Source organism: Rhincodon typus, chromosome 45, assembly GCF_021869965.1.
Source record: "Rhincodon typus isolate 14 chromosome 45, sRhiTyp1.1, whole genome shotgun sequence".
NCBI classification, from domain to species: Eukaryota; Metazoa; Chordata; class Chondrichthyes; order Orectolobiformes; family Rhincodontidae; genus Rhincodon; species Rhincodon typus.
The window spans coordinates 8,685,398-8,704,759 of record NC_063376.1 but is presented as its reverse complement, the minus strand read 5'-3'; positions in this window follow the sequence as shown (position 1 = coordinate 8,704,759).

Sequence of the window (19,362 nt, the reverse complement as noted above, 5' to 3'; positions counted from 1 at the left end):
TTCCCCCCACAGATGCTGCCAGACCTGCTGAGCTTTTCCAGCAACTTCTGTTTTTGTTATAAGATAACAAGGTGTGGGGCTGGATGAACACAGCAGGCCAAGCAGCATCAGAGGAGCAGGAAAGCTGACGTTTCGGGTCTGGACCCTTCTTCAGAAAAGTTTTGTTTCTGATTTACAACATCCACAGTTCTTTTTTAATTAAGGATGGCAGTTTCCTTCCCTAAAGGGCATTAGTGAACCAGATGGGATCCCCCCAAACAATGGATTCATGGTCATCATCATTAGACTCTTAATTCCAGGGTTTTATTAAATTTAAATTCCACCATCTGCAATAACAGGATTTGAACCTGGGTCCCCAGAACATTATCTGGGTCTATAGCTTAACAATCCTGTGATAATACAATGAGGCTATCACCTCCCCTATTAAATAGTGGAGCAGACTCAAGAGGCTTCTTCCTGCTCCTCGTTAATATATCCTTATGTGTGGCATACATGCATTTTTGTCTTGTGACAGCTTGAATGAACTGTTCATAGAATTCCAACAGTGTGAAAGCACCACCATTCGGTCCTTCGGGTACATACTGACCCTCCGGAAGTATCTCGCCCAGACCCACCCCTATCCCTGTAATTCTGCATTTCCTATAACTAACCCACATAGCCTGCACATATTGAGGAGCAGTTGAGGACTCTGGGTCGATGAAAGATGAGGTGGTCCTCACTGAAACCTACAGAATACTGAGAGGCCTGGATACAGTAGATGTGGAGAAGTAGCAGGAGAGATGAGAAACCGAGTGCCCAACCTCAGGTGAAAGGACCACCCTTTTGAACTGAGGGTTCAATTCCACCCTTAGGTGACTGTGTGAAATTTGTACATTCTCCCTGTGTCTGCGTGGATTTCCTTCCACAGTCCAAAGGTGTGCAGATTGGCCATTCTGTTTATTTTTAAAAATCCCTTTATTTCTTCTCTCTACCAGTCAGCCATTCCTCTATTTATGCCAATAACTTGCCCTAACACCATGGGTTCTTATCTTATTTACCAGTCTCCTGTGCAGCACCTTGTTAAAGGCCTTGTGGAAATCCAAACAGACAATGACCACTGCCTCGCCTTTGTCTAACTTGATTGTCACCTCTTCAAAGAATTCTGACAGATTTGTCAGACCTGCCCTTGACAAAGTGCTGACTCAATCCTATTTTACCAAGCACGTCCAAGTGCTCTGTAATCTCATCCTTAACAACGGACTCTAAAATCCTACCAACAGCCGAGGTCAGGCTAACTGACCTATGATTTCCTACCTTTTCTGCCTCCCTCCCTTCTTAAACAGGGGTGTTACATTAACGATTTTCCAGTCCTCTGGGAGCCTCCCTGACTCCAGCGATTCCTGAAAGATCACCACCAATGCCTCCACAATCTCCTCAGCCGTCTCCATTTCTGGGATGTAGACATAGAGTCATAGAGATGTACAGCATGGATACAGACCCATCAGTCCAAATCGTCCGTGCCGAATAGATATCCTAAATAAATCTAGTCCCATTTGCCAGCATTTGGCCCACATCCCTCGAAACCCTTCCTATTCGTATACCCATCCAGATGTCTTTTAAATGTTGTAATTGTATCAGCCTCCACCACTTCCTCTGGTAACATCTAGTCTGCATGATTTATCCACGTTCAGACCTTTCAGGTTCCCCAGCGCCTTCTCCTTACTAATGGCCACTACATTCACCTCTGCCCTGACTCTCTTGAAGTTTTTGTGTGCTTCCAGCATCTTCCATCATGAAGACTGATGTAAGGTACATATTCAGTTGCCATGTCCTTCCTTTTCTTCCCCATTACTCCTTCTCATTTTCCAACGGTGCAATGTCCACTCTTGCCTCTCTCTTACCTTTTATCAATGTAAAAAAAAGTCTTGCAATCTTCTTTTATATGACTAGTTAGCTTACCCTCAAATTTTAGCTCTCCCCCTTTATAGCTTTTTTTTACTTACAATCAGCTGTGTTTTTAAAGGCTTCCCACTAATCTTCACCACATTATACACTTTTTCTTTTGCTTTTATGCTGCCCCTGACTTCCCTTGTCAGCCCCGTTTGCCTCGTCCTCCCCTTAATCTGTTTCTTCTTCCTGAGGATGAATTTCTGCTGTGCCTCCCAAATTACTCCCAGACACCCCTGTCCTTGCTGCTCCACCGTCTTCCCTGCTAGGCTCCCCTTCCCATCATTTCTGGCCAACTCCTTCCTCATGTCTTTGAAGTTTACTCAATGACCTTTACTCCACTGTAATATCATTACACCTGATTCCAGCTTCTCGCTCTCAAACTGTACGGTGACTTCTATCATATTGTGGTCACTGGCCCCTGAGGGTTTCTTTACCTTCAGCTCCCTAATCAATTCTGCCTCATTACTAAACCCAGAATTGTCTGTTCCCTAATGGGCTACACCACAAACTGCTCCAAAAAAAAACATTGTATAGACATTCCACAAATTCCTTTCCTTGGAATCCGCTACCAATTGGGATTTTCCCTGTCCAACAGTGTGTTGAAATCTCCCATGATTAATGTAATAGCTTGTAATTGTCCCTTACATGCCTTTTCTACCTCCTGATTTATTTTCCCCACATCCTGAGGCATGTATGTAACTCACATCAGGGTCTTTTTTCCCTTTCGCGTTTCCTCAACTCTACCCACACAGATTGTACACCTTCCTATTCTATATCACACTTGCTATTGGTTTACTCTCATTTCTTACCGACAAGGCAGCCCTCCTCCCTGCCCATCTGCCTGTCCTTTCGATAGGATACGTCTCCTTGGGTATTTAGTTCCCAGCCCTGTTCCACTTACAGTCACCTCTCTGTGATACACACTTCGTAGCTGCCAATTTCAACCTGCACTTCATGCTCACTTGTCTTGTTTCGTATACTGTGTACATTTAAATACAATACACTCAGTCCTATGTTGACCGCGACCCGTCTCACAGTTGTCCCCTTATCTGTGTGCCTGCAGTTAGATTCCTGAACCTTTCCATACACTCTGTCCCTATAGCCAGGTGTCAAAAATGTGATTGACTCACAAAAACATGGATCAGTTCAATGGAGAATGGTCCAACCCTCAGAAGTGTGTGTGTGAGTGTGTGCATGTGTTTGTGTGTGTGTCTGTGTGTCTGTGTGTGCGTGTGCCTGTGTGTGTGTGTGTGTGTGTCTGTGTGTGTGTGTGTGTGTCTGTGTGTGTGTCTGTGTTTGTGTGTCTGTGTGTGTTTGTGTGTGTGTCTGTGTCTGTGTGTGTTTGTGTGTGTGTCTGTGTCTGTGTGTGTGTGTCTGTCTGTGTGTGTGTGTGTATGTGTCTGTCTGTGTGAGAGAGTGAGTGTGTATATGTGTGCGAGAGAGTGAGTGAGTGTATGTGTGTCAGAGAGAGTGAGTGTGTGAATGAGCTTAGAATGTTTACAGGTGTATGTTTGAATGTGTGCTTTAATTGAGACTGTAGAATGATGTGTGTTTCAGAGTATGTGTGTTCACCTAGAGTGTATAGGGATGTGAGTTTCAGTATGTGTGTGTTTAGAGTGGATATGGATGTGTATTTGAGTGTGTGTTTATTTAGAGTGAATATGGATGCACGTTTGAATGTGTTTGTGTGTTTGGAGTCTATATGGATGTGTATTTGAGTGTGCTCATGTTTATTTAGATGTTGCGTGTGTGTTAGAGGGCATGTAGGCTCTATATGATGTGAACAAAAACCAAAAGAACCGTGGATGCTGTATATCAGAAACAAAAACACAAAGTAGTAGTAAAGCTCAGCAGGTCTGGCAGCATCTATGAAGAGAAACCAGAGTCAATATTTCAGGTCCACTGATGCTTCCTCAGAACTGTTACCTGGGCACTGTAATAGTTCAAGGCTGACAGTGTGGTGGTATTATTTGGTACATGTAACAATTAATTTATCAGCAGCAATTTACTTTTACATTTGAGAATTGTGTTATTCCGTGTTCCTTTTTTTTAGAAGCTGTGATTTTGAGCTCTGGATCAAAATCAAAATCAAAGTCACCTTCCTGCACCTCCCTGCATTAATTTTGAGTTGTAATCTTTGTTTCAGTTCACATTTCTGACTGCTTGTTCCTCAACCACTATCAGGAGCTATCGGATTTTTCCATTTCCCACTTACTTGAGGCAGTGAGACTGAGAAATTGTACGGACGACTGATCCTGGGGTGTGTTTTATGTAATCACAACTGTCCTATCTGATCTGCAGCAGTTGCAAAATCAGGTGAAATAATTTTAAGAATGTTCTGCTTTTCCTGAACAAATTGTTCACGCTTGGCATGTTCACACTGGCCTTAATATCAGCCAGTCACGTTCAGGGTATTACCACTACTATTTTGACAACTCATGTTCAGCTAAATGTTATCAGCAGTGATTAATGGGGGAGGTGATGGCCTAGTGGTTAGACTGTTAAATCCAGATAATATTTGGGGATCCAGGTTCAAATCCCACATGGGCAGAAGGTGGAATTTGAATTCAATAACGTATCTGGAATTAAGAACCTAATGACGACCATGAATCGATGGTTGGGAAAATCCCATCTGGCTCCCTAATGTCCTTCAGGGAAGGAAACTGCCATCCTTACCTGGCCTGGCCTACATGTGACTCCAGACCCACAACAAAGAGATTGACCCTGAACTGCCCTCTGGGCAATTAGGGATGGGCAATAAATGCTGCCCTAGCCAGCGATACCCACATCCCGTTAATAAATAAAGGGGAAAAAAAGAACATCAAACTTCCCTTTTTATTTTCAGAGCAGAGGTTTCCAGTAAAAGTTTTATCCTAACATTTTCAATTTATGCGATGCTTTATACAAACTAGAAACGAGAGTAGACTGTTCGGCCCTTCAAGGCTGCTGCTCCTTTCAACAAGATCGTGGCTGATCTGGCTTAAACTCTACATTCCTACCAATGCCTGATAATCTTTCACCCGCTCCCCCACCAACCCTGGGAATCAAAATCTATCCACCTCAGCCTTGAAGAGAAGGAAAGATTTTGCATCCACTGCCTTTTGAGGAAGAGAATTCCAAAGGCTCGTAGTCCTCAGAGAGAAATAAAGAAAATGTTTCCTCATCTCTGTTCTTAATGGGGCACCCCCCTATATTTAAACAGTGACTTCCTCTTTTAGATTTTCCGACAATATCCTTTCCGCATCCAGCCAGTCAAGTCTCTTTAGGATCTTATACGATTCCGTTAAGTCATCTCTGACTATTCTGAACTCCAGAGGTTACAGGCCTAGCTTACACGTGAAGAAAGCTTGAGTTGACTGGGCTTGTATTCGCTGGAATTTAGAAGAATGGGGGAGGGGGTTTCTCATAGAAACATATAAAATCCTGATGGGACTGGACAGGCTAGATGTGGGAAGAATGTTCTTGATATTGGGGAAGTCCAGAACTAGGTGGGAGGGTGGGGTCACAGTTTAAGAATAAGGGGTAAGCCATTCAGGACTGAGATGAGGAAGAATTTCTTCACTCAGAGAGCTGTGAACCTGTGGAATTATCTCCCACAGGAAGCTGTTGGGAGCCAGTTCGTTAGATATATTCAAGAGGGAGCTGGATGTGGCCCTTGGGGCTATAGGGATCAAGGGGTATGGAGAGAAAGCAGGAATGGGATACTGAGATTGCATGATCGGACATGATCATATTGAGTGGTGGTGCAGGCTCAACAGGCCGAATGGCCTACTCCTGTGCCTATTTTCTATCTAGCCTTTCCTCCTGAGGTAATCTACCCATTCCCGGTATTAATCTAGTAAAATCCTTATATTCCTTCTGTTTTGTTTGCTACTTAGAATGAGAGACAACTAGTGGTGTTTTAACCTAATGGTCACCACACCTCAGGAAATTGAGAACGACAGTGCTTCAGTGTAACTTCACAGAATTCCTACAGTATGGAAGCAGGCCATTTGTTCCCCCACTGACCCTCCAAAGAGGATGCCAGCCAGATCCACCCCATCCCTGTGACCCCACATTTCCCTTGTGCCAACACGCCCCTGGACACTATGGCCAATCCACCCTAACCTGGGCACCTTTGGGCAATGGGAGGAAACTGGAGCACCCAGCAGCAAACTCCACACAGACAGTTGCCTGAGGGTGGAATCGAACCCGGTCCCTGGTACCATGAGACAACAGTGCTAACCGCTGAGCCACCGTGCTCATTCCTCAACGACTCTGTTTTAAATTTGTCGCCCCTTATTCTAAAGCTATGACCTAGATTGCCTCACAGGGGAAAACGTTCTCTGTATGTCTAATTTGTCAACCCCCATTGGCATCCTGTATACCTCAATTAGATTTCCTCTCATTCTTCTAAACTCTAGGAAGTTTAGGCCTCTAAAAAATGATAGGGTGGCACAGTGGCTCAGTGGTTAGCTCCGCTACCTCACAGTGCCAGGGACCCAGGTTTGATTCCCACCTTAGGTGACTATCTGTGTGGGGTTTGCACATTCTCCCTGTGTCTGTGGAGGTTTCCTCCCACAGTCCAAAGATGTGCCAGTTAGGGTAGATTGGCCGTGCTAAATTGCCTGTAGTGTTCAGGGATGTGTAGCTTAAGTGGGTTATAGGCAGATGGGTCTGGGTGGGATGCTTTGAGGTTTGGTGTGGACTTGTTGGGCTGAAGGGCCTGTTTCCACACTGTAGGGATTCTATATGAAAAAAAAATGACTTTAGGTGTTGGTGCCCAACCCTTGTCTTTGCTTTTAGACCTAATTATTCCAATGCTGTCCTCACTGATATCACATCTTGCATCATCTCTAATCTTTGAAATCATGTGGCATTAAAACTCATTGACCCAACACCCCAAAATGTTCAGACAGTTGTTCACACCCAGTCCAATAAAGGCCACAATTTCAACACTACTGCCCTTCTGCACAAACTTCCCTTTGTCTCGTCTCACTTAGTACGGCAAGTGTATGATTGAAATGGGCAAAAATAAGGACTACAAAGTTTAGAAGTGAAATAGCAAAGCCACCTACTCCAAATGGAATGCACCCAGTGTCACTGAACGCAAAAATAGAAGCACGAGTAGACCATACATAACCTCGAGCAAATTCCATCATTCAATAAGATCATTAAAGGTCGAATGAGACCATGAGTTATAGGAGCTGCAGGAGGTCATTCAGCCCGTCTAGACTAAACCATCATTCAATGAGATCATGGCTGATCTGATCACCCTCAACTCTATTTTCCTGCCTTTCCTGCGTAACTCTTGATTCCCTTGCTGTTTAAAAATCTCTGCCTTGAATATATTCCAACCTCCACATCCTTCTGTGGTAAGCAAATCAATGGATTTGCTGCCCTCTGAGAGAAGAAATTCCTCCGTATCTTTTTCGGAAATGGGTGATCCTTTACTCTGAGTGTATGCTGTTTGGCCTTAGACTCTTCCTCAACAGCATCTCTACATCTACGCTGTCAAGATCCCTCAGAATCTCGTGCATTTCAATAAGGTCACCTCTCATTCTTCTAAACTGCATTGAGTACAGGCCTAACCTACTCAACCTTTCCTCATAAGGCAGTCCTTCCATCCCCGGGATCAGCCTGGTGGACATTCTCTGGACTGCCTGTATAAGGGGAGCAAGACTATTCGTAATATTCTAGGTGTGGCCTAACTAGTTCCTTGTATAGTTTTAGCAAGTTAAATTCTATTTCTATACTCCATTTCCTTTGAATTAAAGGCCAACATTCCATTTGCCTTGTCAACTACCTGCTGAACTTGTATGCTGGCTTTTTGTGACTCATGCATGAGGACTTTCAAATCCCTTTGTGCTGCAGCTGTTTGCTGTCTATCTCTATTTAAATAGACCTCATTGTCTCACCACATGTTTTTTTCCACTCACTTAACCTGTCTGAATTTCTGAAGAAGGGTCTAGGCCCGAAACGTCAGCCTTCCTGCTCCTCTGATGCTGCTTGGCCTGCTGTGTTCATCCAGCTCTACACCTTGTTATCTCAGATTCTCCAGCATCTGCTGTTCCTACTATCTCTGAAACAATTTTAACCGCACTCCGAAGCCTCTTCTAAGGATGCCTACCCTGAAGAAGTTACCCTCCTCCCATTTCTGAAGAAGGGTCTAGGCCCTAAATGTCGGCCTACCTGCTCCTCTGATGCTGCTTGACCTGCTGTGTTCATCCAGCTCTACACCTTGTTATCTCTGAATCTCTTTGCAAAATCTCTTTGTGTCATTGTCATTATTTTTGTCGTTCCACCTCTTTCTATGTCTGTCACACACTTGGTGATAGTACATTCACTTTCCTTACCTATATCACTGACACATATTGCAAATGATTGTGGTCCCAGCCATATCCCAATGACAATCCAGTAGTTCATGCAGAGTAATCTCAAAGATGCTCCCTTAACCCAACTCTGTTGCCCATGCCAATATATTGCTTCAAACCTCATCTTATTAATTACCTCCAAATCATTTATGTGCAGTAGATGTCCCAGCAGTGGTCCCTGTGGAAAATCACTGGCCACAGATCTCCAATCTGGAAAAAAAAACGTTCCACCGCTACCCCTTGTCTTCCATGTATAAGCCAGTTCTGTATCCAACTTACCAGCTCACTGCCCCAGAATACAGCAGGGTATAGATAGCCTGGAGACTTGGGCGGAGAAATAGCAGATGAAATTTAATTCTCATGTGAGTTCACCTTCTGTGTCACCCTGCCATGAGGGACCTTATCGAAGGCCTTGCTGAAGCACATGGAGACACATCCACAGCACTGCCCTCATCAATCATCTTTGTCACCTCCTCAATAAACTCACTCAGGTTTGCGAATCACAAACTCCCCAACACAAAGCCATGCTGCTTGTCACTAATAAGTCCATATTTTTCCAAATCTGATCAAACCCCATCCCTAAGAATCTTCTTCAATAATTTATCTACCACTGAGGTAAGATGCAGCAGCCTGCAATTTCCCGAAATATCCCTGTTGTCCTACTTAATCAAGGAAAAATGTTGGTTACTGTCCAGTCCTCTGGGACCTCTCCTGTGATTAATGAGGAAGCAAACATTTCGTACAAGGTCCCAGTAATCTCCGCCCTCACCTCCCTCAGTATTCTGGGATAGATCCCATCAGGTCCTGGCGACTTGTCTAGCTCAATGCTTTCCAAAACACCCAACATCTCATCCTTTTTCATATCGTCGTGCCCTAGAATATCGACACAGCTCTCCTGACACTCAATATCCACCATGTCTTTCTCCTTGAGGAATACCGATGCAAAGTATTCATTAAGGACCTTTCCCACTTTCTACAGCTCCATGCATAAATTCTCTCCTTTGTCCTTGAGTGGACCTACCCTTTCCCTAGCTAACCTCTTACTCCTTATATACATGTAAAATACCTTGGGATTTTCCTTAATCCTGTTTGCCAACGACATCTCATGTCCACTTCTAGCCCTTGTCACTTCTTGCTTAAGTTCTTTCCAACTATCTTTATATTCTACAAGTGCTCTGTCTGTCTTCAGTTTCCTAAACATTACGTATGCTTCCTTTCTCTGTTTAACTCAGCTCACAATTTCTCTTGTCATCCAAGTTTCCTGAATCTTGCCCATCCTTATCCTTCATTTTCATAGGAACATGCTGGTCCTGAACTCTAATTAACTGACCTTTAAAAAATTTCCCCCCGATCAGACATGGGTTTACTCCCAAATAGTCACCCCCTCGGTTCTGAGGAAGGGTCACCAGACCCGAAACGTTAACTCTGTTTTTTGCCTTCACAGATGCTGCTGCTACACCTGCAGAGCTTTTCCAGCATCTTTGTTTTTGTTCCTGATTTATAGCATCCGCAGTTGTTTCAGTTTTTATTTAGTCAGCCCCAATCCCTGCCTATTATTGTTGTAGTTAACCTTCCCCCAGTTTAGCACTTTCACCCAAGGACTACTCTTATCCTTATCAATAAATATCTTATAGAATTATAGTCAATACTTACTTTCCCTTGTGAGAGTTATTGCATTTATTTCCTCTTTCCCTTTTGACCTTGGACTATTTAGTTATTTTTGGAATGTTATTAGTGTTGCAGACAGTACAGGCCTAAAACCGCTCAATCTCTCTTCATAAGACAAACTCCTCATCTCCTAGAATCCCTAAAATGTGGGGGCAGGCCATTCGGCCCATCCAAGTCACATTGACCCTCTGAAGGGCATCCCATCCAGACCCCCACCCCTGCCCTATCCTTGTAACCCCACATTTGCCATGGCTAATCCACCTAACCTGCACATCCCCTGGACAATTTAGCGTGGCCAATCCACCCTAACCTACACATCTCTGGACTGTGGGAGGAAACCCATGTAGACATGGGGAGAATGTGCAAACTCCACACAGACAGTCACCCAAGAGGGGAAGTCGAACTCAGGTCCCTGGCACTATGAGGCAGCAGTGCTAACCACTGAGCCACCATCTCTGGAATCACTCTAGTGAATGTCCTCTGAACTACTTTCCATGCAACTCCATCCTTCCTCAACTAAGGGGACCAAAACTGTATGGTCTCACTAATAACGCTTTCTACAGTTGCAGCAAAGCTTCCTTATTTTAATACTCTACTGCTGTAGCAATAAATGGCTATGAATCAGCAAATGGCCTGCAGGGTTTACTGAGGCAAAAGTTCCAAAGTCTCAAGTCAGACATTGCTGACAACAATTGCCGTTCTCAACTATTGACCCAGCTAGCTGCGCAACCACTGGGGCCAGCAAATAGGTTCACATGCTCACAAACAACGTGAAAGAAATCATGAGGTTAGAATGTTTTCCAAGGCCTTGGATAACGACGTGGGTGATGGCAAGAAATCTGCAAGAAATTGAACCGGAGGAACAGGTTGCACATAAATACAGTGGCTACAAGAGCTGGGAACCTTGCAGCGAGTAACCCACCTCCTGACTCCTCAAAACCTGTCCCCCCACATCTACAAGGCACAAGCCCAGGAGTGTGATGGAATTCTCCCCACTTGGATGCAGCTCCAACAACACTCAAGAGGTTTGACACCATCCAGGACAAAGCAGCCCCTTTGATTGGCACCACATCCATAAACATCCACTCCCTCCAGCACCAATGCTCACTACCAGCAGCAGGGTGTACTATCTACAAGATGCACTGTAGAAATTCACCAAAGAACCTCGGACAGCACCTTCCAAACCCACAAACACTAGAAGGACAAGGGCAGCAAATAAAACACCACCTGCAAGTTCCCCTCCAAGCCATTTCCATAGAATCCCAACAGGCCCTTCGGCCCAACAAGTCCACACTGACCCTCAGAGCATCCCACTCAGACCAAGCCCCCTATAACCCACCTAACCTACATGTCCTTGAACACTACGGGCAATTTAGCATGGCAAATCCGCCTAGCCTGCACATCTTTGGCTTGTGGGAGGAAACTGGGGTGGCACTCACCATCCTGACTTGGAAATATATTCCTACAGTATTGCTGGGTCAAAATCCTGGAATTCCACCCCTCATGGCATTGCGGCTGTTTCTACACCAGCTGGACTGTAGCAATTCAAGAAGGCAGCTCACCACCACCTTCTCAAGGGGTCACTAAGAGTGGGCAATAAATGCTGGGCCCAGCTGGTGTGACCCACATCTCATGAATGAATATCATCTAAAAAAGTTTTTGACTGTGTTCCAGATGTCAAGATTTGATTCTCGCTATTCTTTAGGATTATTGCCTGGTCTCACTTCTTAAGATAACACAGTGTTAGAGCTGGAGGAACACAGAAAGGCCAGGCAGCATCAGAGGAGCAGGAAAGACGCCGTCTTGGGTCAGGACCCTTCTTCAGAAATGGCCCATTTCTGAAGAAGGATCCCGACCTGTTCTGTACGATCTTTCTTTCAAGGAAAAAGAAGCCCAAATTAAAAAAAAGCAAGGGCATTTTTAACAGATGCAGAAAGAAAATATTTATATTTTGAGACAACAGGGCAGGGGTCTGATAACTGAATGGACACCACCCCCATTGTATTTTGGCAGGAAGACCTCAGACCGTGATCCTTCCCCACTGCACATTGGCAATAGCTGCCCTTAGCTTTAGAGTTTCCCTCAGCACCAAGTCCTGGACCTTGGAATGTGCCAGTCTGCAACACTCAGTCGGGGTCAACTCAGGAAGATCAACAAGTTTCGGGCAGACTAAAGAGCGTCTTCCTCCGAGTCGATGGTCCTTCAGTGTGTGTCCTAGGCAACAGCTGTAGAGCACAGAGTCCCCGCATCCTGGAGCTGCTTTGGGGGCAAACCTTGGCAAAAACCAAAGCATCCCTCCCCAAACTTGCCTTTGTAAAGGCACATTCCAGAAGGTGAGGTATCAGGCAGCACGGTAGCTCAGTGGTTAGCACTGCTGCCTCACAACGCCAGGGACCCGGGTTTGATTCCACCCTCGGGCGATTGTCTGTGTGGAGTTTGCACATTCTCCCCGTGTCTGCGTGGGTTTCCTCCGGGTGCTCCGGTTTCCTCCCACAGTCCAAAGATGCACAGGTTAGGTGGATTGGCCATGCTAACTTGCTCCATAGTGTCCAGGGATGTGTAGCTTAGGTGGGTTATAGGGGGATGGATCTGGGTGGGATGTTTGAGGTCTGGTGTGGACTTGTTGAGCCGAAGGACCTGTTTCCACACTGTAGGGATTCTATTCTCATCTATGATGTATCATGATCTGTTCACACACACACCCATCCTCTGCACCAACTGCTGCCACTTTGAGGGCAGTGTGTAGTGGCACAGACCAACCGGGCGTACATGAAGGATCTCACAGGTAGTGCCCTTCGCACCGCCAGCCAAGCGATGTCATGGTGCTTGTTGGAAAGTTCTGACGATGAGGCATTTGAGACTTTGACAGGCTGCTCAGGGGGGAGCCCCACGCCAGGATCCACCCTCTCCTTCTGCCCAGCGTCTCGAGGACCCTACATGCCGACCACTTCCTGATGGTCAAAGGTGTTCCCTTTTACAAACGTCTCCATGAAGGACAGGTGATGTGGGACGGCTCAACTAACCTGGGAGTGGTGCCGTGGCAAAGAGGCCAGTGCCACCCTTCACAGCACCAGGGACAGGTAGAACCTCGGTGCCTAGCGACACTTGGTGTTTGTGCACACCTTAATGCAGCTGCACACAAAGGTGACCATCAGGGTGAGAGCAGCATTGGGTACCTTCTTAACCAGACATTTGTACATCGTGCCCATGCGACATGGCGTATCTTTGACCTCTGGATGAAGTGGAAGATGTTTGGGTGACTGCAATGGCGCAGGTTCTGGATAAAGTCCAACCCTGCGCCACGTACAACAACAGAGAGAGTACCTCACACCTGATGACCAAGGTGTGATGACCTGATGACAATGGAAAGGGAGCAGTGACCCCAGAGCGGCCACTTTCTGCCTCACCTTGGCGATGCCCTCCTCCCAAGATTTTGCACGCATGCCCCAGGCCCCTCTGAACCATACTGCCACCACCTTCAGGTAATCTGTCCTGATGGTGAAGGAGATAAAGGATCGGTTGGTCCAGTTCCCAGAGGACATGGCCTCATGCTTGGCTCGATTTACCTTCCCTTCTGAGGGCAGTTTGAACTGGTTGCAGATGCTCATGGGTCTGCTCTCTGACCGCAGATCCAAGCAGTCATCCATGTACAGGGAGACGTTGACCATCAGGCCTCTGTTGCCTGGAATAGTCACCCCTCTCAGGCTCACATCCTCCCTGACAAAGTCTCTACACAACACACAAGGTCAAATTTGAATGCAGAATACAGGGTTAATGGTAGGATTCTTAGCAATGTGGAGGAACAGAGGGATCTTGGGGTCCACATCCATAGATCGCTCAAAGTTGCTACCCAAGTTGATAGGGTTGTAAAGAAGGCATGTGGTGGGTTGGCTTTCATTGGCAGGGGAAATGAATTTAAGAGCCATGAGGTTACGCTGCAGCTACACTTGGAATATTGTGTTCAGTTCTGGTCACCTCATTATAGGAAAGATGTGGAAGCTTTAGAGAGGGTGCAGAGCAGATTTACCAGGAAGCTGCCTGGACTGGAGGGCAGGTCTTATGAGGAAAGGTTGAGGGAACTAGAGCTTTTTCCATTGGAGCGAAGAAGGATGAGAGGTGACTTGATAGAGGTGTACAAGATGATGAGAGGCATAGATAGAGTGGATAGTCGGAGACCTTTTCCCAGGGCGGAAATTACTATTATGAGGGGGCATAATTTTAAGGTGATTGGAGGAAGGTATAGGGGAGATGTCAGAGGTAGGTTCTTCACACAGAGAGTGGTGGGCGTATGGAATGCGCTGCCGGCAGTGGTAGTGAAGTCAGACACTTTAGGGACTTTTAAATGATAGGCACATGGAGGATAGTAAAATACAGGGTAGTTTGATCTTAGTAGGATAATAGATCGGCACAACATTGTGGGCCGAAGGGCCTGTACTGTTCTATGTGCTATGTTCTATAAGCAAGGCAACACAGAGAGCAAAGACACTGCATGCGCTGCAGCCATAAGCCATATCTCAAAATCTAAGTGTCTGCAGACAAGTCCATGGAGACACCCATCAGTCAGGGGTCCCGAAGCAGGATGCCAAAGAAAGCTTCCGATGTCAGTCCATGGGCTTGGGCATGGTCAGTGGCGCTCTCGGAGTGGTCAGGGTCAGGCGTGTCTCTTGTAGGTGTTAACAGGCTAAATATCGCACATCCCGCCACCCATCTTGGCATGCTGTGCCCTATTGTGCGTGCTTCTCCACTGGAATGAGAGAAAGGGAATAGATTGAGTGAGACGCAAGACCCTGCTGTTGATGGGGAACGAAGTAGCAGGTCCTGCTCAGGGAGCGAGTGGGCAGCAGAGAGCCTGGCAGGGGAGGGGGGTGTGGTTAGGTGGGCAAGGGAAGGTATTGCAGGCAATAGTGAGCGTGGTAGAGCCTTGGTGGGAGATGGATGCAGAAGCAGAGAGAGAGGGAATGAGTGTGTGTGGGGTATTAGAGACAACACAGTGTCACTTACCCTGGCAGAGTGAAGATGGCCATTGACCACACCACCGAGCATTCCTCCAGACTACACTGACCCAGGGGGGCAACCTCGTGCCAGGCTGGCATGGTCTGGTGTTGTAACCCTGTCTGCTGCTCATTTGGGAAGACAGCAGCTCTTCTCTGATTCACTCCATATACCATGCCCTCTAGGTTCCTTCCCGCAAGGCAGGGCACTAACGTCTCACTGTTTGCCATGTTGGGGGCTATGTCAGAACTGACGTGGGGCATCTCTGGATGAGCAGTGCTTGACTGCGTGCATGAAGGCCTTGTAAATATGGTGCCATGCTCCCTTCCTACAACAAGACGCAAAATCAGTCTAAAATCAAATGGGAAGGACACCATAAGTATGGGGTAGGTAGTTAATGATGTACGTTTGGCATAATAAGTTGAGACAAGGAGAGAAACCCTGCACGAAACTGGATGAAAACTGGCACTTTGCCAAAACTAAGTTGGGTTTCAGTCCAGATAGATATCCAAGAACTTCCAAAGAGAATTAGATACTGGTTTGAAATGGAGGATACACAAAGCAATGGTAAACAAAGAAGAGTTTGGACAGGGTGATGAGTTCTACCAAAGGCCGGGCATCACTCGATGGCCTGAATGGCCTTTTGAAATGAAAAGCCACTCTCTGACTGCACGAGGAGTTAGTTTGACGCTCTGCTCTGGCCTCTCTCACAGAGATGACCTGAGAGGGTGAAATTGTACGTGCATGCCAAGCCCCTCACGTTACCTTGCGCTTCGCAAGTCAAGAACTTCTAAAGTAAAGTCACTGTTGTAATATTGTGAAATGCAGCCAACATGTACACAGCAAGATCCCATGAACTGTTGAAAAAAACATTATTCATTCACGGCGTGTGGGCCTCACTAGATAAGCCAACGTTTGTTGCCCGTCCCTACTTGCCCCCTGAGAATATGGTAGTGAGCCCCCTCTTTGAACCACTGGAGTCCATGTGGGGCAAGTACACTCACAGTGTTGCTTGGGGTGGGAGTGCCAGGATTTTGACCCGGTGACAATGAGGGAACGGCAATATATTTCCAAGTCAGGATGGTGAGTGACTTGGAAGGGAATTTGTCTTGTGGTGGTGTTCTTGTGTATCTGCTGCCCTTTGTCCTTCTAGATAACAGAGATCATGAATTTGGAAGGTGCTATCCAAGGAACTTTGGTGAATTCCTGCAGTACATCTTGTCGATGGTACACACTGCTGCTACTGAATGTTGGTGAAAGAGGGAGTGCATGTTGGTGCCAATCAAGTGGGGATTGCTTTGTCCTGGATGGTGTCAAGCTTCTTGAGTGTTGTTGGAGCTGCCCCCATCCAGGCAAGTGGGGAGTATTCCATCACAATCCTGACTTGTGCCTTGTCAATAGTGTACAGGCCTTTTGAAGTCTTGAGGCAAGTTAATCACCACAGAATTCCTGACTGCTCTTAGAAGGTATTCTCATAGAATTCTCATGGTATTCTCTTATAGCCATTGTATTTACGTGGCAAGTCTGGTTCAGTTTCTGGTCAATGGTCATCCTCAGGACTTTGTTGGTGGTGAATGCGCTGATGGTCATGCTGTTGAATGTCAAGAGGTTATGGTTGTATCTGCTGTAAATGGAGATGGTCATTGCCTGGCACTTGTGTAACACAAAGGTTGCTTGCCCAATCCTGGATATTGTCCAGATCTTGTTCCATTTCGACACGGACTGCTTCAGTATCTGAGGAGTCACGAATGGTGCTGAACATTGTGCGATCATCGGCAAACATCCCCACTTCTGACCTTATGATGGAGGGAAGGTCATTGATGAAGCAGCTGAAGATGGCTGGGCCTAGGACACTACCCTGAGGAACTCCTGCAGAGATGCCCTGGAGCTGAGATGACTGACCTCCCACAAACACAACCATCTTCCTATGTATCAGGTGTGACTCCAACCACCGGAGAGTTTGCCACCTGATACCCATAGATTCCAGTTTTGCCAGGGCTCCTTGATACCACACTTAGTGAAACGAGGTCCTGTTATCAAGGGCAGTCATTCTTTCATCTCCACTGAAATGTGATAACCTGGTATTAGTTGAATGTTGAAAGGTATGAATGAACTACAATATTGGCATTGTCTCAGCTAAGCAATGCTACAGTGGGAACACCCATTGTGTTTCGCTCAAATAGTAGAGTTCACCCACACAGTCCATGATTAAGGCCGATATTGCCTTAACAACAAAAAGAAACAACAACCAGCAAAGGAATAAAATTCTCCAAGGCACTTCACAAGCGAGCTATACAATTATGTTTCACTCCGGGCAATTAAGATCATCAAAAATCCCCTGAAACTCTGTGATCAAATACTGCACTGTTGGGACAGATGTTCCATGATTCAGACTTTCATTGCCTTAACAAAAAAAAATCATATTTACATGGTACTTTTAATGAGATATAAAGCCCTCGGGGCACTTGAGAAACAACATTGGAATGCAAAGATACCAAAACAATATTACAACAAGTTACCAAGTGAGTAATGTGAAGGGAGAGTTTTGAAGAAGCAAAAAGAAAAATCTATAAGGCCGTAAAACTGTTAGAAACAGGAACAAGAGGAGGTCATTTGGCTCCTCAAGGTTGCCCTGCCATACAATAGGATCATAGCTGGTCTGCCTGACACTACTTGTGTCCATTTTTCCCTGTAACCCTGACTGGTGAAGAATCTATCTTTCTGTACATGAGGACTCTGCACCCAACCCCCACACCTTCTGTGGCAAGGAGTTCGAAAGACTCACAACCATCTGAAAGAAGAAATTTCTCTTCATCATAGGCTTAAATTGGCGCCCCTTTATTCTGACACTGTGCCCTCTGGTCCTGGACTGTCCCATGAGGGGAAAACATCCTCTCACTGTTTACCTTGTCAAGCCCCTTGAGAATCCAATATATTTCAATGGGATCACCTCTCATTCTTCTAAACTCTCGTGAGTAGATTCCCAAGCCATTTAGTCATTGCTCATAAGACAATTCATTCATATCGGTGATCATCCAAGTGATTTAGAATTAGATATAGTTTAATTTATTTACTCTTGTCACTTAGAGTCATACATTAATACAGCATGGAAACAGGCCCTTCAGCCCACATTGGTCCATGCTGACCAATGGTGCCTACTCAGCTAGTTCCAACTGCCCACATTTGGTCCATATCTCTCTAAACCCTTCTCATCCATGTTACTATCCAAATACATTTTTAAATGTTGCTACTGTACCCGCCTCAACTACTTTCTCCCGCAGCCCATTCCATATACGCACCACTCTCTGTGTGAAGAGGTTGCCCCTCAGGTCCTTCTTAAATCTTTCCCCTCTCACCTTAAGCCTATGCCCTCTAGTTTTCAATGCCCCATCCCTGGGAAAAAGACGATATGCATTCATCCTAACTATGCCCCTCATTATTTTATACATCTCGATAAGGTCATCCCTCATTCTCCTACATTCCAAGGAATAAAGTCCTATCCTAGCCAACCTCTCCCTATAACTCAGGCCTACTAGTCCTGGTAAATCTTCTTTGCACACTTTCCAGTTTAACTATGTCTTTCCTACAACAGGGGGACCAAAACTGTACACAATACTCCCAAGTGCGGCCTCACCAAAGACTTATACAACTGTAACATAACGTCCCAACTGCTATACTTAATGCCTCGACCGATGAAGGCCAGCATGCTAAATGCCCTCTTCACCACCCTGTCCATCTGTGATGCTGCTTTCAACAAACTATGTACCAGATAAATTTTATAAATTGTAAAATGGTAAAATACAGCATTAGCTAATATTAACAGATATTGCTAAAACTGAATTAGATGTTTGGTACGCTTGCCTTTATTGGCCAGCGCATTGAGTACAGGAGTTGGGAGGACATGTTGCAGCTGTGCAGGACATTAGTTAGGACGCTGTTGGAATACTGCAGGCAGTTCTGGTCTCCCTGCTATAGGAAGGATGTTGTGAAACTTCAAAGGGTACAGAAAGGATTTACAAGGATGTTGCCAGGATTGGAGGTTTTGAGCTACAGGGAAAGGCTGAATATGCTGGGGCTGCTTTCTCTGGAGGATCAGAGGCTGAGGGGTGACCTTGTAGAGGTTTATAAAATCATGAATTAAAATGAGCTTTTATAGTCATGTGCACTCACTCGCATGAGGACAGTGAAAAGTTTACAAGCTGCCACTTACGGGGCCATCGTAGGTACAAATGTACCTAGGCACAGAATCTTAGTACAAAGCAGAAAAATAAAGAAAGCAAGTTAGGAAGTTAAACATTACAGTCATTCTTATTACAGCATAGAAAAACAAAGAAACACAGTTGATAGTTCAACATCGCAGTCTGTAAGCGAGTGGGCATGTTGGGCCCACACACCTCGAAAGGGCTTGACCACCCCCTCA